Source organism: Dryobates pubescens, chromosome 26 (assembly GCF_014839835.1).
Source record: "Dryobates pubescens isolate bDryPub1 chromosome 26, bDryPub1.pri, whole genome shotgun sequence".
Lineage (NCBI taxonomy): Eukaryota > Metazoa > Chordata > Aves > Piciformes > Picidae > Dryobates > Dryobates pubescens.
Window position 1 is genome coordinate 2,648,693 of NC_071637.1, and position 23,137 is coordinate 2,671,829.

General features: G+C 52.8%; 1 protein-coding gene across 1 annotated transcript in view; it reads right to left on the reverse strand.

The window, feature by feature from the left end:
* The window catches only part of LOC104301512 (rho GTPase-activating protein 39), a 63,473-nt gene that overhangs the window by 33,467 nt on the left and 6,869 nt on the right, over positions 1 to 23,137 (reverse strand). The window lies entirely within an intron of this gene.

A 23,137-nucleotide genomic window follows, 5' to 3' on the forward strand; every position in this document is an offset into this window, starting at 1 on the left:
ACATCAGCCTTCAGCATGACACCCCTCCCCCAGAAATCTGCCCTGCCTGAGAGCAGAGAAGGCTCAGCACAGCCCTTCCTCTATGATGCTGTCTGGGTAGCTTCAGTAAGCAGGAGGGGGTGCAAGGCCTCCTCCTCCTGCTGCCACTGAAGCGACCCCAGTCCCAGTGGTGCACTTGAGCATGCAGCAATGAGAGGTGTGCCCCAGCTTCAACTCACAACCACTGAGGCCTGGCCCTCCACCCTTCTCCTCAGCCCAGTGCTGGAGGCTGCAGGAAAGGGACCCTGTCCAACCCAAGTTATTTTTATTAACAATGGCAGGTCCGGGGCTACCCTTAAATCCCACTCCTGCCTGGGGCCTTGGGGGCTTGCCCCACACAACCTCCAGCTGCTCCCCAGAAAGGGCACAGCAGCAGAAGCCATTCCTAAAGCACCAGAAGGGACACCTCACCACATCCCTCTCACATGCCTTCTGCCACCTGCCCACATTCCCCAGAGGGCTCAGGGTCGATGATGGCAGCACTGCAGCGTCAGAAATGGCAGCCTGAGCTACAAGTGCTCAGCCCTGCTGGCACTGTCATGGCCAAGGAAGTGTCTGCTGGCAGATCAGCTTGCTTGGCACAGACCTGCTCCGCTACATCCATCTGCAGTAGTCCAAGAAGCAGGTGGGAGCAGAGCTCCAGGACACCAATTCATAGAATGGCTTGAACTGGAATGGACCTGCAAGATCAACCAGTCCGAGCCCCTGCCAAGGACACCTCCCAGCAGCCCAGGTTGCTCAAGGCCTCATCCAACCTGGCCTTGAACACTTCCAGGCAGGAGGCATCCACAACCTCCCTGGGCAACCTATTCCAGTGTGTGGTGGTGAGAGAAAGTTCAGTTCTCCCCCACACACGAAGAAACCACGGCTAACTTGGTCGGAGAAGCAATTAAATGGATGAGCTATATTTACAAGCAGGGTGAAGTGCAGATGAACACACACACAATGTACAATATTTACAATATATGCAGAAATATACAGCAAAGAACATAACACAGAGAACCTTTCCCTCCTCCAGAGAGGAGGGGTCCCCACAATCCCCCTTCTCCCCCTTCCTCCCAGTTTCTTATCTGGTTAGCTCAGTTAGTTCAAGGTCAGCTCCCTTCAGCACAGAGGAAAGACAGCAGCTGCTCAAAGAGACTGAAAAAGACAGACAGACTGAACTGACAGATTCAAACTGAACTGAAGCTAAAATTTAAAGTTGCATTCTACCAATCTACCAATGAAATTTGTTTAGAAGATCTTTGTTTTCATTATTACACCAAAACATTCACCCAGAGTGTTCCAGTAACTGTCCCTTTCTTAAAGGCACAGCCTAAAACCCTCACACAGTGTCTCAACAGCCTCCCTCACACTGGCTCTAAAAGTGGCTGATGGCCAGGCCCAAAGAGTGGTGGGAAACGGAGTGAAATCCAGTTGGTGGCTGGTCACAGGTGGTGATCCTCAGAGCTTGGTGCTGGGGCCAGCTCTGGTTAACATCTTCACTGATGACCTCCCCAAGGGGACTGAGGCACCCTCGCTAAGGTGCAGATGATGCCAAGTTAGGTGGCAGTATTGATCTGCAGAGGGACCTGGACATGCTGCATTGATGGGACAAGGCCAGCTGCATGAGGTTTAACAAAGCCAAGTGCCATGTCCTGCACTTGGGTCACACCAACCCCATGCAGTGCTACAAGGCACTCAAGTACTGAGTCCTGTGTCCAGTTCTGGGCCCCTCAGTTTAGGAAGGAGGTTGACTTGCTGGAACGAGTCCAGAGAAGAGCAACAAAGTTGGTGAGGGGTTTGGAACATAAGCCCTACGAGGAGAGGCTGAGGGAGCTGGGGTTGCTTAGCCTGGAGAAGAGGAGACTCAGGGGTGACCTTATTACTCTCTACAACTACCTGAAGGGAGGTTGTAGACAGACAGATGTTGGTCTCTTCTCCCAGGCGGCCAGTACCAGAACAAGAGGACACAGTCTCAGGCTGCGCCAGGGGAGGTTCAGGCTGGATGTTAGGAAAACGTTCTATACAGAAAGAGTGATTGCACATTGGAATGGGCTGCCTGGGGAGGTGGCGGAGTCACCATCATTGGAGGTGTTCAGGAGGAGACTTGATGGGGTGCTTGGTGCCGTGGGTTAGTTGTTTGGGTGGTGTTGGATTGGTTGATGGGTTGGACGCAATGATCTTGAAGGTCTCTTCCAACCTGGTTTATTCTATGTATTCTAAGGCTTGGGCAGAGTGGCTGGGGAGCCACTTGGCAGAGAGAGACCTGGAGGTACTGGTTGGCAGCAGCTGAATGTGAGCTAGGGTGTGCCCAGGTGGCCAAGAAGGCCACCAGCATCCTAGTCTGGATCAGCACTGGTGTGGCCAAGCAGGAGCAGGGCAGGGATTGTGCCCCTGGCCTGGGGCTGGTGAGGCTGCACCTTGAGAATTGGGCTCAGCTTTGGGGCTTTGCTGCGAGGACATTGAGGTGCTGCAGTGTGTCCAAAGGGCTCTGAGGCTGAGGAGGGATCTTGAACACAAGTCCTGTGAGGAGCAGCTGAGGGAGCTGGGGTGGTTTAGCTTGCAGAAGGGGAGCCTGAGGGAGACCTCATTTCTCTCTACAGCTCCCTGAAAGGAGGTTGGAGCAAGATGGGGGCCAGACTCTCCTCCCTAGCATCAAGTGACAGGCTGAGAGGAAATTGCCTCAAGGTGCAGCAGGGGAGGTTCAGGAAGAATGATTAGGAAGAATGTCTTCCCTGGAAGGGTCACTGGGCACTGGCAGAGGCTGCTCAGGGAGGTGGAGTCCCCATCCCTGGAGGCATTTGAAAGATGTTTGGGTGAGGTGCTCAGGGCCATGGTCTGACAGCTGTGTGCAGGGAGGTGTTAGGTCATGGTTGGACTCGATGACCTAAAGGTGTTTTCCAGGCAGGTGGGTCTATGACCTTTGATACATGAGGCTTTTCAGACTGCCAGCTCATGTTTGCAGCTCATGCCAAGCACTCATCACCCAGCACCCCCAAGTCCTCTGCAGGGCTGCTCTCACTCCACTCCTCATCCAGCCTGCATTTGTGGTTGGGATTGCCCTGACCCAGCTGCAGGACCTTGCACTTGGCCTTGCTGAACTTCATGAGGTTAGCTTGGGCCCAGCTCTCCAGCCTGTCCAGGCCCCTTCCCTCCAGCACGTCACCTGCACCACACAGCATGACTCCTGTTGGGCTCCCACCACAGCCAGGGCAGGATGCTGCCAAGAGCCTGCATGCAAGCAGATGCTACTTTGCAAACCCTGTGCTCAGAGAACAGCTGAGTGTTGGGTATTTTTTGCTCAAAACAACATCAGTTCCCCTATCTGATCTTGGGTGCAATAGGAAGAGCTGCAGCAGCAGCCCAGGCCATGGCTTGGGCTGGGAATCACGGAGCATAGACACAGGAACACATCAGCAAATTGCTGCTGCTGTCAGGGGCATCATCAGCTGCAAAAGGATGTCACACAACAGGGCATAGAAGAGGAAAAGGAAGGCAGCAACAACACATCCACCAGGACAGTGGCAGAGGTGCAGGTAGGACACAGAACTGGCAAAGAGAGACCAAGGGACAGCTCAGACAGGACACAAAGAGGAGCAGAGACATCCAAGAGGACCATAACTCTTCACCAGAAGACAAGAGCACAGGGGACTGAAACAGGGACTCACAGCCAGGTACTGATGGAGTATTTGGCAAGGAACAAAAACCCAACCCCTGAAAGAGGCACCTGAGTGCCCAGCTGTGGGGTCAGCCTCTTCACTGCTGCTGAGCTGACTGCCAGCAGCTGGATCAGCAAGGCTCCACCATACCAGCTGCTCTAGGAGTGCTGCTGCTCCTGGGGACAGCAGAAGTCAGCTGGTTTCTGTTAACTGCAAGCTTTTGAAGATCATGAATTCTTCCCCTGGCCCTTGGCCATGACCCAGCCTCTGTTGCTCACTGGAGTCTTCTGTCTTAAGTTTATGTTTAGCTCTGTGTGCAGACACACAAGTGGATGGCTTGAGTTGGTGACCTCTTTGCTCCCTGTGAAATTGAGGAGCTGAGGATGGCTGAGGTGGAGTTTAAGCAGGGGAAAAATCTGCACAGAAAACATTGAAATACCAAAGAGTTTGGTACAATTGGAGTCATATGAAAAGAAAGCAAAGGAAAAGCTAGGAGCACATTCCTGGAGCAGAGCCAGGCCCAGGCTGCCACACAAGCCTTGAACATAACACCAGGAACTCTGGAAAAACGTGATAAAGCCAGGCCTGCAGAGATAAGGCCATAACTTGGACATAAAAAGCCCAGCCTAACTCCAGCTCCCTTCACGGGCTCAGAGACGTTTCCTGGGAATGGTCTGAATGCTTCTCACCACCCTCTCAAGTTCCAAGCACTGGGTGAGGCAGGAGCTGTGCCCACTGCCATCACCACAGAAGGGCCTGCTCATGGGCACACAGGCAAGATCATTGTGGTGGTTTCAATCCATCTCATCTCCTGGGACTCCACATCCCCAGAAGCAGGACTTCCCTGATGGCCCAGCGTGGAAAGCCAGACTGAACCCCATGGCAGCCCACCAGCATCACAGCAGCACCAGGGAACTAACCCTGGCCCTAGAGCCCCTGAGAAACTGCACCAAACCCCTGTTTGCTTCCAAAGATAACCCCACCTTCCCGTGCATGCTCCTGCCTTGCCAGGGAGACAGCGAGAGTCTCCTCAGTGGCCTGAGCAATGCGTGCTTCCCATGTCTCTGGGGCCCCCAACAAGAGAGACATGGACCTGATGGAGAGGGTCCAGAGGAGACCACCAAGGTGATCAGAGGGATGGAGAACCTCTGCTGTTGGGACAGGCTGAGAGAACTGGGGCTGTTCAGCCTAGAGGACTGGTCAGAAGGGCCTGTGGCGATAGGAGGAGGGGCAACGGTTTGAAACTGGAGCAGGGCAGAGATAGGTTGGACATCAGAAAGAAGTTCTGAACCATGAGGGTGGTGAGGCACTGCAACAGATTGCCCAGGGATGTGGTAGAGGCCCTGACCCAGGAGACCTCCAAGAGCAGACTTGATGTGCCCCTGGGCAACCTGCTGTAGTTGAAGTTGTTGCTGCTGCCTACAAGGGAGTTGGACAAGATGCTCTTTGAGGGACCCTTCCAACCTGATGCCATCTGTGACTGTAAATGAGCCACAGCTCCAGGTGCTGGCCTGAGCCCCACCTGCCTCAGACAATTTGTGGAGGTGGGACAAGGCCCTGGAGAGACCTCAGTGCCCAAGCAGCAAGGTGCACATGGAGGATGTATTTCAGCCCAAAAGGGCATTCTTCTAGTGCTCCCTGCTTAGAGCTTCTCACAAAGACCACAAATGCCAGCACAGAGGCCAGGAAATTAAACAAGATAGATTTTAACTAAAGAGAAAAGACAATGAGAATGGAAGGGACCAGGTACAGGAAAAAAGAAGAGTCAGCTACAGGAAGATCTAAGAAACCAAACAGCCACTGCTCCACAGGAGAGCTGGTTTTCATGCCACCATCACCCAAATGACACCACAGTCAGGCAGGAAGCAAATTGCACCTGGATACTGCAAGTTCCTCACAAGCCCATCCAAAGATAAGATGACAAACTCCCTGATGGATGCTGGCAGCCCAAAGGCAGCTGTGTGCTGGGCTGCATCTAAAGCAGGGAGAGCAGCAGCACAGGGAGGGGATTCTGCCCCTCTGATCAGATGAGCTCCCACCTGCAGCACTGCCTCCAGTTCTGGGACCCCCAGCATGAGAAGGACCTGGAGCTGCTGGAGAGGCTCCAGAGGAGGCCACAAAGATGATCAGAGACTAGAGAACCTCCCCTGTGGGGCCAGGCTGGGAGAGTTGGGGCTGTTCAGCCTGGAGAAGAGAAAGATCCGACCTTAGAGCAGCTTTCCAGTACCTGAAGGGGCTCCAGGAGAGCTGGGGAAGGACTTTGGACAAGGGCTGGGAGTGACAGGACAAGGGACAATGGCTTTGAACAGGAAGAGGGGAGACTGAGACTGGAGATGAGAAAGAAATTCTTTAGAGTGAGAGTAGGGAGACTCTGGCACAGGTTGCCCAGGGAGATTGTGGCTGTCTCCTGCCTGGAAGTGTTCAAGGCCAGGCTGGATGAGGCCTCAAGCAACCTGGGCTAGTGGGAGGTGTCCCTGCCCATGGCAGGGGGCTTGAAAGAAGGTGATCTTTAAGGTCCCTTTCAGCCCAACCCATTCTATGACAGTAAAAAATGTCTTCTCAGTTGGAGCTGTCACCTTGAGACCACTGCTGTGGGACCACACAGTCCTCTGTGAAGCCTTCCCTCCCCTGCACACTGTAACTCCTGGGCAGGCTGCTCAGCACCAGCTCAAGGAGGCATTCCCCTGCCAAGAGCAAGAGAGGCTCAAGATACTGTGAAACCCCTGCCTGAGGGAGCTTCACACCAGGCTGTGAGCAAACCTCTCTGCTTGGCCCCAGGGAGAGCTCTTACAGCTTGACCCTCCCCTTCCCCTCCCCCCATCCCATTTTTACTTCCATGCTGTGCAATTTTTGGACTTCTGCATTCCAAGCCAAGATCCCAACTCCTTCCACCACTTCCCTTCTTCAGGGTGAGCCCTGTAGAGAACTAAGGCAGCACCAAGTGCTTCTTGGCCAAACATGACTCCATCCCAGATGAGATTTTGGAGACTAATGCCCTCAGAGGGAGCCTGCAGCATGCGCCAAGGCACCCCTGGCACAAAGAAAGGCAACTCAGAAATGTGGCTGCTACTGCAGGGAACAGGGGTCTGAATGCATCCAGTGTGTGGCCTCACATTCAGTATCACAGACTGATGGCTGTGCCTAGAGGACAAGGGACTAAAAAACTTGAGGGGCCACAGGCCAACATGACCATGGTGATACTTAGATCCTCTCTGCACCTCACACCCCCGGCACAGGGTAGTCACCTTGGTGCACCCCTGCATGAAGATCTGCATTTCTTTGTCTACGGTTTCAAGCCTCTGCAAAGCCCCAGGAGGTCATGGTAGGCCCCAGGACTGGGTAGATCACATGAAATATCATCTAATGGTGCATCAGTGTTAATATTAAGGACCTTGTAAGTGGTCTTCCTTGAGGACTGAAAACGAAGAGTTTAGCCATCAGCCAAACAAGGACTGAGCGCAGCTTTCAGGGGCTGCAGATATTGCGACGTTGGCCAGAGGCAAGGACACGTGTGTGGGGTCCTGGACTCCCCACTGCAGCAAGAAGCTGGAGTGATAGGGACAGGCATCCGAAATTACCCCTCTTAGAGACAGGGAGTTCAGAGACTCCTTCATTTGCTAACAGAATGTACAAGGAGGGGCCCACGAGAGGGAGCAGAAACAGCCTTAAGGAGAACAAAGCCATGTTTACAATCTCAACTGTTCCAAAAGATGCTCCAGCAGCAGGCCAAGACCACTTAAGCAATAAGAAGCAGGAACCATCCCAGAGGCACCAAAGCTGCTGACTTCACCTCTGCCCTCTGCGGGTCCAGGGCTCTGCCCGGCCAACGAGCAGCCCCGATGCGCTCAAGCGGATCCCGTTTGCCCCCTCTGCACGGGGGGCAAAGCCATCCCCAGCACACTGGATGGGTTGTCAGACTCCCCTCAGAAAAGACTTCACTTAGTGCAGACCAAGTAATCGACTGCAACATCCAAGAGGCTCCAAGATGCTCTGATCTGCACACCAAAACCAGGGACAAAGCTGTAAAACTCATCAGTATCCTTGGGCTGAGAAGGGACTCCAAGAAGGTCTCTAGCACCAGCTCCTTGAGGTGATGCTCCACCAGCTGACTCAGTCATCTTGGTCTTTATTGAAAGCCTCCTCTCAGCCAAGTCCAGAAGACCTGTCATTTCAGCTTAGGAAAAACCCAAACCAAGCTTCTCAACTTTCTTCCCCCCATATATTTACAAACTTATTTTGAACACACATGCATCCTTCTATCAGAAATTATAGAGGAACTAAAATAAACACAGTGCCAGCCTGTTCCTAAAACTCTCTTGCTGCCAAAAATAAGCACTGTGCAAACCACCCAACCTCTGCTTCACAGCAGACAGCCCAGACTGTGAAAATATAGAACAAATGGCTGCAACTGCTCACAGCCTGAGCAGATGCTCAAGCTCCAGCCAGAGCGAAATGGGGACAGCCCTCTGAAGGCAGGGCTCAGACCAGCAACACGCCAGGTCAGAGAGGAGAACAGAGCACACACCGTGACTTGGGTGGGTTAGAGCTAGGAGAAGACCTGGAAAAGGTCCTATCACATCACACATCATTTCATTACTTAGTGGGCTTGATTCAAAAAGCAGGCAAACAAACAGATTTTGAGGCCTTCAGCAGCTGACTCTAGCTGAGAGGCATCCCTGCCCATGGTGGGGCTGGAGTAGATGAGTTCTGAGCTCCCTTCCACCTGGAGCCACACTGACTCTGTGAAAAAGACAACCAAACAACAAACAAATCAGACAAAGCTCCAAGCCTTCTGCTGGTTGGGGTTTGCACAGACAGAGATGCCAGAGAAGAATTTTATAGCCTTTTGGTTGCTCAGGCTCTGCTGGTTTTTGCTTCTTCCCCCAGCTCTTCCCAAACCTTCCCCCAGCCTTCATGGCAGCACTGCTGCCTCCAGTCTTGCCACTCTGAGTCTCTCTCTGGTCAGGGCAGTATCAAAATTAACAGCAGATCCTTCCAAGAGAAAGCAGTGACAGCAAGGACTTTCAGGACACAGCTGAGATTCCCTGGGTGGGGGGAAACCTGTCCCCCCCAACAAGAGGACATGGGAGGACAGAGGAGGATCCTCCCCAAAGGAGGAAAGACACCATGTCAAGGTGTACTACAAAGACAACCACCTTTAAATAAAGCCCAGAGTAGTCCCACAGCCATAAGATCCTACAGCTTGACATCAGCACCTGAGCCTTGGGCAGGAGGGATGCAGACATCAGAGTGCAGTATCTCAGCATGGAAAACAGAGAGCAGCACAGAAGAAAGTCCACCACACCAACCTTCACAGTCTCCTTCATCCACTCTGTGCTGAGCAGGACTTGTTCAGCCCCAACAACAGCCCCAGGTCTGTACTGATCCAGACCCTGACATCACTCCCAGGCAAGCCCCAGAGTAACAGAGAGCAGCTGACCCGGTGGGAAGACTGAGGGCCTTGAAGGGCTGTTCACCACCCACTTCGTCCTCCATCCCTCACACCACAGGAGGCAGACTGCCACAGAGGGAAGTGCAAGGCCATGGCTTCAGGGCAGAGCACAAAGCAAATGCTGGCTGGGCACTAACAAAGCAGAAGGAGTTCAGGTGGCAGAGATTTGGGCACAGCTGCCAAGGCACTGCACAGACCGGTGCTGAAGAAAGTTGCAGCTGTGGGCAGGACAAGTCCATTCAAAAACCTTGAAGGATGCAGACTGGGCATAGGCCTGCCTGCAGAGCCTGGGAAAGCACAAGCTCTCACTGCAGCTCCTCTGTCAGAGGTGCAGAGCCAGGCTGGCTGCTGTGCCCAGGGAGAGAACCTGTTGCTGCCCCCTTGAAGATCAAGGGCCTCTTCTCTCTATCCCTGAGCTGTGGGTGAGCAGCAAAGACTGCTTATGTCTGGACACCAGTTCTGGCTGCTACATCCTGGGCAGAGGTTGAAAGACACCAAAGAGCGCAAAGCATTCAGCATCAGAAAGGTTGGAGGTGCTTCCCTCTGCTTCTTGGAAGGGTTGCCAAGCTGGCAAGGACATGGACCCAGCAGGACAGCTAATGCTGTAGGTCTGCCCCAGACAACCCAGGCCTTTTACATGATGGGGAACAAAATCTCTTGTAGAGCTTGGGCCCCAGGCCACACAACAGCAAACCAGTTTTCTTTGCCTACAGGATCCACCTGGATGATCCCCCCAAACCCTGCAGCTGCCACCACAGCAAGCCCTGGGTCCCTCCTGCCACCACAGATGGAGTTTTCATTTTGCATGTCAGAGCACAGCCCAAACCCCACGTCCTGCAACAGCCTCCCCAAACCTCTGCTTTGCTCCAGACACGGCGGCTCCTCCAAAGCTGAGAGAAGGCTTCAGCAGAGCTGTTTTTCCTTTTAAGGACTGAGCATTTGAGAGCAAGTTTCTGGAGGAAAAAAGATGATAATAAATAAATGTGCTGGCAGTTGTCAGCCCCCCGCTCTCCTTCCAAAACGTGCTTCATGAATCCCCAGCCCCATCCAAATCCAAGCTGCTGGAGAGGCTCAGTGCCAGCTGGACCATCCCTGCCCAGGGGCAAGGGGTGCTCTGGAGGGGAACTGAGGCCTGGCACAGCTCAGTGCTGTTCTCCCACCTGCACAGCCACGGCCTGCAGCAATCCTGGCGCATGCGGTCAGGTTGCTGCCACTGGGACTTGAGCAGCCCCAGCAGCACTGCCACTGCACCCCACCTCACCATGCTCCCAAGCACACTCTGCACCAACAATTAGGATTTGATGGGAAAATCTCAATTTCAGCAACATCCTTGAGAGGGAATGCTTCACAGCTGCCTAGGTGAAGGCATTACAGGACAACCTGCACATTCAGCAACAACTGACCACCACGGCATGGATGCAGCCTGTCCTGCAGCCATCCCCCGCTGCTGCCCCAGGGCAGCTGCCTGACGCCTTCTTACTACCCATGGAGGCCACGGCGCAGTCACAGGCGCTGTAGGGATGGCTCAATGAAGCTGTGTCACTGCAGACACCCACCAGGACACTGCCCCACCAAACTGGACAGCAGGTACTCAAAGGAGGCCATCACCAGCCACAGCAGCTAGACACAGATCCATTCAGGCATGAGGTATCCACAGTGACACAGGCACCCAAGGTTGCACATCTGATTCCTCTTGTTGTCTGCTTGGGACACACCAAGCAAAGACAAGATCCTTCCAGCTGGAGCAAAGCTGGGCTTTGTCCACCTTGAGGAGTATGTGTAGGCACAGAGTCACACAAATCTGCCCAAAGTGGGACTCAAAACACTTAAAGGGGCCACCACCAGGTGAATGTAACCTTAAAATTAGACCTGGCCTGTGGCTGTGTTGATCAGGGGAACAGACACAGGGTAAGAAGAAGAGATGAAGCCAGAACCCATACTCAAGTCTCCTGCCTTTCTGATGACCTCCAGCCCTGTTTCATTGTTTGAAACCCTGCTTAGTGACCAAGAAGCTGAACAGGGCTTCTGCCAAAGGATGAAGGACAAAACCCCAGACCCTGGAGAAGCAGCACATGCCAAGTGCTCTCCCTGTGCCAAAGTAAGTAATGCCACTCAGATGACATCTCAGCTATTTCAAGGATACAACAGCACCCGCTGCCCCCTCTGTCATCCTAGGAATTACTGATAAAGGTCCTGATTTATCTAGCTGGCTGCCCAGCTGCTCCAGGACTGAGATTTACTCTTCACAACCTCCTCTATCACCACTACTGCTTTCAGGGATTTCTCTCAGCATGAAGCCCCTGCAGCCAAGTACTCCCCAGCTGCTGCCTTGACCAGTCAATGTCAAGGACAGCAGCACAGGAAGAGGAGGCTCCACAATCAGAAACTCGTCTGCAAAACCTGTCCCACCACAAACCCAGCAACTGCTCCACTGGCCCTGCAGCAGCCCACATCACACAGGCTGCACACCCAACTCTGCAGCCAGCTGGTCCCCATCATTTCTGTGCAGGGGCAGATCACCCTGGGCTTAGTGACCACGCCGGGCGTTGCGCCGGCGCAGACACGCTGCAGAGTTTCCCACACACAGGAGGGGAAAACAAGAAATCTTGTACCAGCTCTGTTGAAGGGAAGACCGAGCTCATAGACCCCAGAACATGGCAAAACAGACAGTCAAATGCCAGAGGCTCCTTTAAACCTTGTGTTTGCTACACAAGGGAACGCTGAGCAACAAGGAGAAAACGTTTAGAGGTTTCTGAAGCACTGTGTGAAGACAGAAAGAGAAACCTACTGCAGCAGCAAAGGGAAAGCCAGCAGAAGATACCTCAGGACAGTGCAACCTCTTTGGCAGGAACGTGCAGGGACAGGGACTAAAAGGACCTCTTGAGACGCCCACTTTGGCCCTAAAATAACTCCACCCAACCAGAAAAAAAACCACCACAGCTTCAGCTTTTCTAAAGGAGGTGCAGGAGCTGGCAGCAATGGAAAGTAGGAGCAGATCAAGGCTGTCATTACAGGGTGAAGCACCTGCAAGGCCAGGCTTACACCAACAGCCCAGTGTCACCCAGGCTGCCAGCTCTTGACTCCCTGCAAACAGGCAGGCCCAGAGCATACGGCTCTGGAGCACCAGTCTGCAAAGCCACTATCTGAAGCAGCAACATTCCTAACCGCATGGCATTAGCAAAATAATGCTCCTCTGTCTCTCTCCATTTAAAGGGCTGCCAGTCATTTATTAGCTGAAACACAGAGGCTCTTGAAAACTTGTGCACAACAGAGAGGGGCTTGCAAGGGGCCGAGTGATTTCTCCTCTAGCAGAGCCCACAAGCCCCTGGTGGCTGGAAGGACAAAACAAAGATGACAGTGTTTGATCACAACTTTTTTAGGCCTTCTCATTCTTCGGCAAATCCCTCTGGCTGCAGCTGTCTCTGTCGGCTCGGGCAGGAACAAATGCAGAGAAGCTCTTGGAAGTATTAGCTGTCCCTGCTTGTTAAGCATGACTCAAGTTAACCACTGCAGTGCCAGGTGGCAGAGGAACTTGGCAGCAAGTCAGAGGTGCTAGGAAACACAGGGCGCACGCAGCAGCGGCTGCCATCGGGAAACTCTCTGCAATGGGACTCCGTGCAGAGGAGCTGCTTCAGAGTCATCATTTTCCCCAGCCCAAAGCATATTAATTTCCTCTGGCAAGGGAAGACAGGCAGCAAACAAACAGACAAAACCCACAAAGTTCATAAACCCTTCACAAAACAATAAGCAACCCCCCTCTTTTCCACCAGAAGTTCCTTTCCTACGTTTGTTTTGCCTACAGAATTTGCTGAAGGAAAAGCATGTGGGAGATGGCAGACTGAGAACTGCACCACGCAGCATTAGTCCCCTCCTGCAGCCCAGAGCTTCCCCACACACGCTTCTCCCAGGGAACAGTGAATGGCTCCTGCCCTATGCATGCCTTGATTCTGAGAAGCTCACCCATGGATGAGCAGTTTGGGATGAAAAACATAGCCTGGCTTTGATCTTTTCCTATTGTTTTAATTCTGATGTAATAAACCATGAAAAAAGAACTTCCTCCAAAATCCAAGGCACGCTGAAGGGGTGCCCTGAACTGACATCCTCTGCTGAATCATCTCCAAAACATTAGGTGTGGGGAAGAGTCACAACCCGTGGGCTGTATTTCAACCTCTGCTTCATGTGCTACACACTCGCACCTGCGAGACCGGCAGCAGCTACAGCACCTTCCAAGTCCCAGTGAACACCACCACCAGTTATGTGCAGCTCTGCTGCTGTGTCATTAACAAGATCTGGCTTGATTTGAGGACAAGGCCTGAGTGGCTCCAGCCTGCCTCACAATGCAGTCCCAGCCTGCAGAGAAGCGAACACCTCTGCAGCTCACGTGGCGGAACCGAGCACCATTAGGCGAAGCCCAGACTGTGCCTTGCTCTCACTGTGGGGCAGAAAAAGGTGGGATTATCATTCCCCAGAGGCAGCCAGAAGCCAGCTACCAGTGAACAACTGCCTCAGTCACCAAAGCCTCTCAAGCTGAGTCTCAGTTGTTTCTTGGAGATGCCCAGGAGAAAGAACAGCTGGGCTGTGAGGGGTGGTACCACCCTAGCCAGGATGGGTTGAACAGCCCCAGGGAGCTGCAGCCCTTGGCAGGGCCTCCAGTGGTACCACAGCCCAAGGACCCTCCTGCAGGGCCTCCAGTGGTACCACAGCCCAAGGACCCTCCTGCAGGGCCTCCAGTGGTACCACAGCCCAAGGACCCTCCTGCAGGGCCTCCAGTGGTACCACAGCCCAAGGACCCTCCTGCAGGGCCTCCAGTGGTACCACAGCCCAAGGACCCTCCCAAGAAACGACAGAAAGATGCAGTCTCTCCCTGCAGACACAACTGAATAACTTCTTGCCCTGGACCAACTTCTTGCAGGCCACATGCTCCTTTCTGCAGCTTCTCCAGGACAGGGTCAAAGGGGACAAGGAGGCTTTTACAGTTAATAGCCACACTTCTGTAGAAGAAACACAGAAAATCCTTCCTCTGGAGGGATGGAGCCGGACTGCACAGTAGTGACTTGGGTACCACCAGAACCACAGCTAGGGACAGACTCATGAGCCAGCCCTCACTCATCACAGTGAATCACAGTTGCTCAATAGGAACTGCCAGCATGAGCAAAAGCCCAAACCCTACCTTTCCTACAGCTCCTCAGCAGGTGGCAAAAGCCTGGCAATGGTATTTCTGACACTTGCAATGAGAGGAGGTTCATACAGGTGTGCTAATAGGGCTGGGGAAAAGCAGATGTGCACTTGAGGGTTTTAAACATAGCTAAATGCTACTCCTGCCAAGAACTGCTGAAGCACAAGTTTGAACACACAGGGTTATCCTGGTTAAATGACCAGGAGACAAGCAGAGAAATCATGCAGACCAGAGCCTGGCCCAGATCAAGTTTAATTGGTAGCTGGTATCAGTATCAAGAGTGATATCAATCCAGGCTGGGAGATGATGAAATTGAGAGCAGTCCTGCAAAAAGGGACTTGGGGTGCTGGTGGGGGAGAAGCTGCAGAGGAGCCAGCAATGGGCACTGGCAGCACAGAAGGCCAAGGGCAGCCTGGGCTGCATCCAAAGCAGTGTGACTGGATGTGGTGGTTTGAGCCTTAACTGGGATTTAAGAGCTCAGATGGGGGCAAGGTTGAGAATCCCTCCCCTGCTCTCCCCTCCTCTTTCCTGATCAAGATGGGGGGGAAAGGGGAAGGAGCAAATCTACCAAGAAATAATTTGGAGTTGGCTTGGAAACAGAGAGGTAAAAATTTTCTCTAAAATATATATATATGAGGAAGGGTTCACAAGGGTAAGGAACAAGGATGGATGGGGAAAATAAATATACAGAACCAGCCCTTTGGAGTCCTTTGAAGAAGCGTGGATGTAGCAGGGAGGGTGACCAGGCCTGACCACGTGGCAGAGAAGCAGGGAGCCAGCAGCAGTCCTCTCATTCAGGCAAGGCAGGAGCCAAAAGAGAGCTAATGGTTGCATGTCTTCCTATGTATAGGCTTGCTGGACAGGGAGGGGGAGTGGAACAGATTAACTCAGTTTACCAAGGGGAAAACACCATCCAGGGATGGCAAAGCTCTCACAAGCCCTCCCCGCCCCGCTTTCAGGATGGGAGTAACCCATCACACCAGAGATGGAGAGGGGATCCTGCTCCTCTGCTCTATTCTGGGGAGACCTCACCTGCAGTGCTGTCTCCAGCCCTGGAGCCCCCAGCATAAGAGAGACATGGACCTGATGGAGTGGGTCCAGAAGACACCACAAAGATGATCAGGGGGTTGAAGAAGCTCTGCTGTGGGGACAGGCTGAGGGAGTTGGGGCTGTTCAGCCTGGAGAAGAGAAGGTTCCAGGGAGACCTTAGAGCTGCATTTCAAGAGCTGAAGGGGACCTACAGGCAGGCTGGGGAGGGACTGTTCAGAAGGGTCTGTGGGGATAGGGCCAGGGGCAATGGTTTGAAACTGGAGCAGGGCAGAGTTAGGTTGGACATCAGGAGGGAAGCTCTGCACAGTGAGGGTGGTGAGACACTGGCACAGGTTGAGGCCCCATCCCTGGAGACATCCAAGATCAGACTTGATGAGGCCCTGGGCAGCCTGCTCTAGGTGGAGGTGTCCCTGCTGCCTGGAGTGGGCCTGGACAAGATGCCCTTGGAGGGTCCCTTCCAACCCAATCCCATCTGTGAATCTGGTGCTCCCCTTGACCAATCAGTCTGAAATAAAAACTTAAATGTCTCTGTGTAGCTGGAAGAATAAATGTGTGTCATCTGTCTGTGCTAGGTTAATGGAGAAAGAAAAGACAAAAGGAAAAGACACAAAAACTTCATCCTGGGCTTTCTTAAAATAGTGCAAAAGAGCTCAGCTCAGGAGATGGCTGCAGAGCTGGCAGCCCTGGACAGGATCTCCAGAACAACACCACACACCAAAAAAAAATCCAGGAAATCCCCAGTGTCATTCTCCCCACAAGTGATTTCGAATGAGCTTATCCTCACACTTCATACATGAGGAAGAAGAAACTTCCTGGCTGCGAGGGGGGAAGCACAGTTATTAATAGCACCACAATGAGCAGGGCTCAGAAGTTATGCTGCAGCCCTGCAAGGTTTTGGCTGCACTTTGAAGATCTCTGTTGCCATGGCAGTACTTGCTATACATGGTAACAGTGAACAGTGGTGTGAGAACAATTTACTTCTTGATTTGGTGCCCAAAACAAGTTCCTTTTGTTTTCTCTCACCAAAATCTAAGCATTTATTAGCTTGTGTTCAGTCCAGCTGAGCTTTTCACTTTCAGCAGTGGCAGGGAAGGCAGCAGAAAAAGGGCAAAATGCAGAGAGACATCAAGTCAGGAAGTGCTGCATCCTCCTCGTACAGCACAGACAATACACTGGGGCAAAGGCCTGGACCACGTTCAGCTTCCCCTTATATTTGATGTCCATCTAGACAGTCTTCATCTGCTTCCAGTACACAGCAGCTGCCACTGATGGAAAAAAATAAGAACAAAAAAAACAGAGGCATTCAATTCTATTTCCAGCAGTTAGAAGCAAGGGCTTTAGCACCATGGGGTGACCTGGCACTCAGTATGCAGTGTGACAGCAGAGCGTGGAGGGGTCCTGACTTCTTCTTTCTGCCCTCTGCTCCCCTCTCTGCTGTTCACAACCTCCTCCTCCCTTCCCACAACACTGTGGAACCCCAGCAGATATTTTGGCAGCAACACCTGCTGCCCCCCACAGCACCCCCAAATTCTGGGGATCAGGATTTCTTGCCTGAGTTCTCAGAGCCTATCAGCTCACACAGGGACTGAGCACAGCTCTTCCCATCTGTGGCTTTCAGCCCTTCTCTAGACCAAGTGCAAACACTGCGAGCCACAGAGAGCCCAGCCTGGCTCCCCGAGGGACTGTGGAGTCTGGCAGCCTCCTCCTCATCTTCTTTTAACTATTTATTTATCCATGCATCCCATGATGTGCTTCTCTGGGATACCCTGTGCTGAAACCTTCAAAGAAGTCTGCTAGACTACTCCACCAGATCATCCCTTCCAAGTACCAACAAGGCCCATCCATCTACATTCCTACAGAACACTGGCTCCTGGGAACTCACAGGAACCCAAGATATGCATCTTGGATGCAGCCAGCTGTCCTCCCATCCTATCTACAGCTGGGGCAACAACAGAGGTAGAACACATGAGCCTGGTCATATCCTCTCTCTGTCCTCTTCCTCATTCCCCCCCATTTGCACTATGGACAACCTCAGCTCTTGCTCCTAGCATCCCTTTGAGACTGGCTGCCCACTTACCCAAGTGCTTTTTGAATCTGCTGATGCCTTTTGCACCCCTTTTGAACCCCTGGGGTTCAAATCCCCCTTGTGGATTTAAGCCAATCCACAACAAGTTTCATCAAGTGCCCCTGGTTCCAGTGCCACAAGACTTGGTGGACAAAATTCAACTTCATCATTGTCTTCATGAGTTTGTGCACCTGGATCACACACTGCCCCAGACCTCCATTCCAAACTAAAGGGTCAAAACACTTTCTTCTCTCTCAAGGCAGGTGCTTTGTCCCTCTTTTTTTTTGTCTTCTCTAAAGCCTCTCCAACACCACTGTCCCTCTCTAGATGTAGAGACCAGAAATGCAAGCAGCCCCCAAGATATGCACCAAGGTGTGACAGAGGGTCAGGATGATGCCCTCCTCTTCATCTGCCTTGCTGGTAGTGACCAAAACCTGCTGGCCTTTTTGGCTAACACTGCACACGGAGCTGATGATGGCAGAGCACTGCTGCTGCTGACTCTTTCCAGGTTCAGCAGCATACAGACCTGGTGTAGATCATTTTCTCCTACAGGTACCCCACATGTTCCCACACTGCAGTTCATCTGTCACTTATTTGGCCCCTCGCTCAGTTCTGTGAGGTCCTTCTGGTTTTCCTCATCTTCAGTGAGATATCAAACCACCTGAAGGACCTGGATGAAACCCAGTCCTAGGGCCTCACTGCTGACTCTGACCCACGCTTGCAGGATTACCTAAGCCCTACCCACTCCACCCTACACCTTCTTTCACCTGCTCTTGGTCCACAACAAGGTCCATGCTCAAGGCAACTTAGTTTCCTAAGAGCCTCTGGTGGAGAACCTTGTCAAAGGCTGTTTGCAAGTGCAGATCTGTGAAGTCTGTATCATTCATGCTGCCCAGATGCCCACCCAGCTCCAGCAGGCCCACAAGGCAGGGCTCACCTCTACACATGCCCTAACTCTTTTGCAAGAAGCTGTGCTTGGCCATGCCTTCGGTGATCTTGTTCTTCCTTGCAGAGGAACAGGCATGGAGGTCAAACCCATCACTCTGTGGTCCCCAGGATCCCTACAGTTGTCTCCAGCAGTGCATCTGGCACATGTCCTGAGCCACCTGATGTGCACCTCCTTCACTTCCCCAAGGTTCCTCCCTCTAAGAAATGCCATTGCATTGGCCACCACCGATTGCTGCAATACCAGGGACACTTCAGCAACAGGATCCATGCAAAAGCATCTCAGCAATTTCAGATTTGAGACCCTACAGCGCTCTTGAGTCAATGCTATCTGTTCCTTACAGTTCCTTATCAGTTCCTCTGTTTGCTCTAAAGCCATTTCTAGTGACATGCAATTCAAGACAGCTTCTCAGACAGCTCTTCTGGAGCGAGCTTATGGTTTGCAAAGCTACAAAGCTCCTCCACAGGAGTCAAGATGGCCACAAAATGGTTTCATTTTTATGTGATAGCTTCTATGCTGCTCACACCTTGATTTCTTCTGCTGCTTGTCTCCAAAAGATTTCTGGTGCCTTGACAAATTAATTCACTCATCACAAGTCTCACTCCAGCCTGCCTTAGTTTGATTTTCTGTTACCTGCTGAAATATTTTCTCTTGTGTGGAAGCAGCTTTCCCTTTTCGACCAATGTCCTTCTCACTCCCCCAGCTGCTCTTCCCCTCCACATTTCCTGTTGCTTGCTTGCTTGCTTTTTAAGTCTCCCACCTGCTCTTGGTAGAGACACCCATTCCCTGAGAGCCATCACCACAGGACTTCCACACCACCTCTGCTCCTATCAGCTACACTCCAGCAGAGGGACAGAGCCATACAAGGCAGACAAGCATCAGGGCTGTTACATGTCCACAGCAGCCCCTTCTTAGCAGGCTCAGGAGTAAACACCAGCTCTAGGGCAATGCAGGCAAAAGTCTCCCTGGTGTTCCTAATGCTGCCACTCATCAAGAGCCCATCATAAACACAGGCTCAGTCAGGGTGACTGTTCCTAGGCACACACCTAGGAGTTTTCACAGCTGGAAGCATGGTGCATGACCAAAGGGCCTCCTGAGGCACCCACCAGGTGAGAAGCAGAGGGGTCAAGGCTCCTTCTTCCTGGGACAACCCAGGACCACAAAGGCCAGCCAAGATGCCAGGAGAGCAGTGACCTGTGGTAACATCTCCCTTCCAGGGATCAGTCACAGCCTGGACTTTCTCCTTTGTTTTCAGCACTGTGGAGCACACACAGCTGCAGTCAAGGTCAAGGCCCACATGGTCTCCGCCAAGGTCATGCCAGAGACAAGAAGCAAGACCTAATTGCTAGGAAGCTGCAAAACAGGTTTAGTCAGGACAGGCTTTCATTTAAAGGAAAGGTGGGGGGGGGATAATAAAATCCTCACCCATCAATGTTTGCCTGAAGCACAAGAAAAGCAACAGGTTACCTCTCCAGGCATTCCTCACGCTTCCAGCGCTGCTCAGCGGGTGGAGCCTGGCACTCTGCCACCTCTTGGGCAGCAGAGAAAGTTCTGCATGGGACTGTGCCCCGGGAGGGGGCTGCCCCAACGCCCCCTCCAGCACTGGCCTTGCTCTTTGTCCACAGGCCCCTGTCCCACCTGTGCCAGCGCAGGCTGCACCTCCACACGCGGCGCCAGGGCGCTCCAGGCCCTGGCACGGACGTGGCACCCCTGGAGATGTTCATGCTAACAGGCAGCATTTGCTTTGCCCAGGGGAAACAGCCACTCTGTTAGCAGGGCTTACAGGTACAGGAGAAGGAACAAAAGCTCCTGCCACAGGTAACAGCCAAAAAATGGCCATTTCATGGAAACTTCACTTTTAGCCCAGGTCTGGCTGGGACACTGAGGGCATGAAATGAGCAGCTCCACGAGAACAAGGTCTGTTCTCTGACCTTCCCCACACATTCACTTCCAGGAATGGTCCCTGCTGCATGTCACAGAGGTCTGAGCAGGGTAAGAGGAACTGCACCCATGCCCTCCCAGCGTGCAGCATGCTGTGCCTGGGGCTAGGCACTGCACTGGGCAGGTGCCACACATACTGCCAGCACTGTGGAAAGGAAACTGCTGCCACCAGCTCCAGGGGCAATTTTATTTCAGGGCCCCGAGTGCAAGGTGTAGGTGGTGTCAGCAGACACTCTCACATAAGAAACTGCTCTTCCCCAAAGAGCCCCTGGTAAGGGATGCAGCCCAAACTCAACAGGCCCTGAGCACAGCTCACCGCCCGAGCCACACAGGCCAGGCAGCCGCTGCAGCTCCCTGCTTCTAGACTGCACGTTAAACTCTGGGCTGTTCCGCTCAGCTGGATGGTATTAACCATGCTGTCCACCATTTCCACCTGCAGCCCCTGCCTCATGCTCCAGAGCCAGCAGGGTTGACAAAATAGCCCAAGATGAAGTCCCTCTCTAGCCCCACACAAGCACACTACTCACTGAACACGCTGGGTGAGCGAAACCTACACCTGCCCCATGCACAGGCAGCTCTGGCAGTTCAGGAGAAGCTTTCCTCATCCAAAGAGAGACACAAGCAAGTGATTTCTGCCCTCCAAGACATTTAAGCAGACAAGTGCTCAACCACTACAGGCAGCGGTGGGTGGCCAATGAGGGACTCTGCCACTGCACAACGAGAGGCCACCTTGCCGAGGAAGACTTATGGGGAGCCAGAGAGGCTGAGATCACCAACATCTAGCCCTTTGCCAGTCTCACCCAGAGCTCCTTGTTTCAATAGCAGAGCAATACACACAGGTGTCAGCCGCCAAAGGGAGCTCATCCCCACAGCAGCTCCCTGCCAGCCTCCCCCTCTCACAGCAGTGCTTTGGCATTCAAGGCCAAAGGGCAACAACACACCCAACAATCACCCCTACAGCAGGGTGCCCTAAGCTGGCCCAGCTGACCAGGGGAGAGGGACACAGAGGATGGGCAGTACTGCTCTCACAGCAAAGCAGATGCAATGACTTGCTGCTGCTGGCAGGAAGAGGTCCCTGCTGGTGCTCACAGCTCCTTCCCCACAGCACATCCCCAGCACTCATCACACGGACACTGGATCTCCTCAGGTCCCACACAGAGCTAACTCAGCTTGCTGACTGAAACCCATCCAGGGTCCCCTTGCTTTACTGAACTCAGCTATTCTGGTGACAGGAGCTAGGGCCAGGAGATATGAGGATGACACTGCACACCTTTTACACCCAGATGATCTTCACTAGCTGTCTTATGCTTATTGCCTCCCCAAAAGTGGCTCCTGCTTTGGAAAATACTTCAGTCTCCAGAACCTCAAGTTCATGTTTTGGACCAACTCCAAATTACAGCTTTAGGGAATCCAGGCTGAGTTATCAGAACACCACTCACCAGGCATTTCCTCAGCAGCATCTAAACCAAGAGCACAGAAAGGACCACAGCATTTGCTTTTCACCCTCATTTTCAGTGAGTTAAAAGCTAAATTTGCGACCAGTGAAACAGCCTACTCCAGGGGTGAGCTTTCTAAGGTGCTTCCAAGTCAAAACTGCAACTCTGCTATCTGTGTTCTAATGCAGGAGGTGAGAGCCCAAGGGCAGCACTACCACAAGCACAAAGCTGCCCTCCAAGCTCCAGCACTGCTTGCTTCATGTTCATTTCACTTTGCCAGCTGAATGCAGCCCTGTGTGCACCCCAGCCAGACCATCCACTGCACCACAGGGTTACAAAGTGCCGAGGACAGAGAGGCTGAAATCAATTCCCACAGGCACCTGCCCATAGGCACACCTTGGTTCTCATGCTGGCCATGCTCCGGGCTCTGCACCTCAGCTCACAGCCCCTTTGCTCCACTCCATGCTGACTCATCACCACGAATTCATAGAGCACCTGGAGCTTCTCCTCTCACCTCAGCTTAGGGCAAAGTCTGCAAGACCTAACCAAAGAAAAATTACTGTAGCTCAGCTGCAAGGAAGGGCTACAGCTGGGACCTGTAGCCATCAGACTACCCAAGAGCTACAACATACATGAGGAGGGAACAGTTGCCAGACCAGGAGACTAAATAGGGCACTTACAGGCTTAGGACAAACTGAACACATTGAAAGGAAAGTCACTGGCCCTGGAGTTACTGTTGAAAAGCACATTAAAGAACCTGGCAGCGTGGCCTCCTTTGTGTGCCCACCAGCACTCACCCCATGTCTGGAAAGAGCCCTGCACTTCCCAGTTCTTACAGAGCACCAAATGCACACAGGGGACAAGCCCAAAGGAGAGAAGGTTGCTTGGGGAGCATGGAAGGCAAGGACTTAATTCTGCTCTTGTGAGACCTCACCTCAAATACTGCCTCCAGTTCTGGTTCCCCCAGCAAGGGAAGGACACAGAGCTGTTGGAGAGAGCCCAGAGGAGGCCACAAAGATGATCCAAGGGCTGGTGCACCTCTGCTGTGAGGACAGCCTGAGGGAGCCTAGGTTGCTCAGCCTGGAGAGGAGTTGACTCCAGGGGTACCTTAGAGCTGCCTACCAATAGCTGAAGGGATCCTACAGGAAGGCTGCAGAGGGACTTTTCACAAGGGTGTCTGGAGACAGGACAAGGGGGAATTGTTTGAAGCTGAGGGAGAGCAGGGTTAGACTGGAGCTGAGGAGGAAGTTCTTCAGTAGGAGGCTGGTGAGACTTTTGAACAGGCTGCCCAGGGAGACTGTGGCTGCCTCCTCTCTGGGGGTGTTCACAGCCAGGTTGGATGAGACCGTGAGCAACCAAGTCTAGTTGAGAGGTGTCCCTGCCCATGGCAG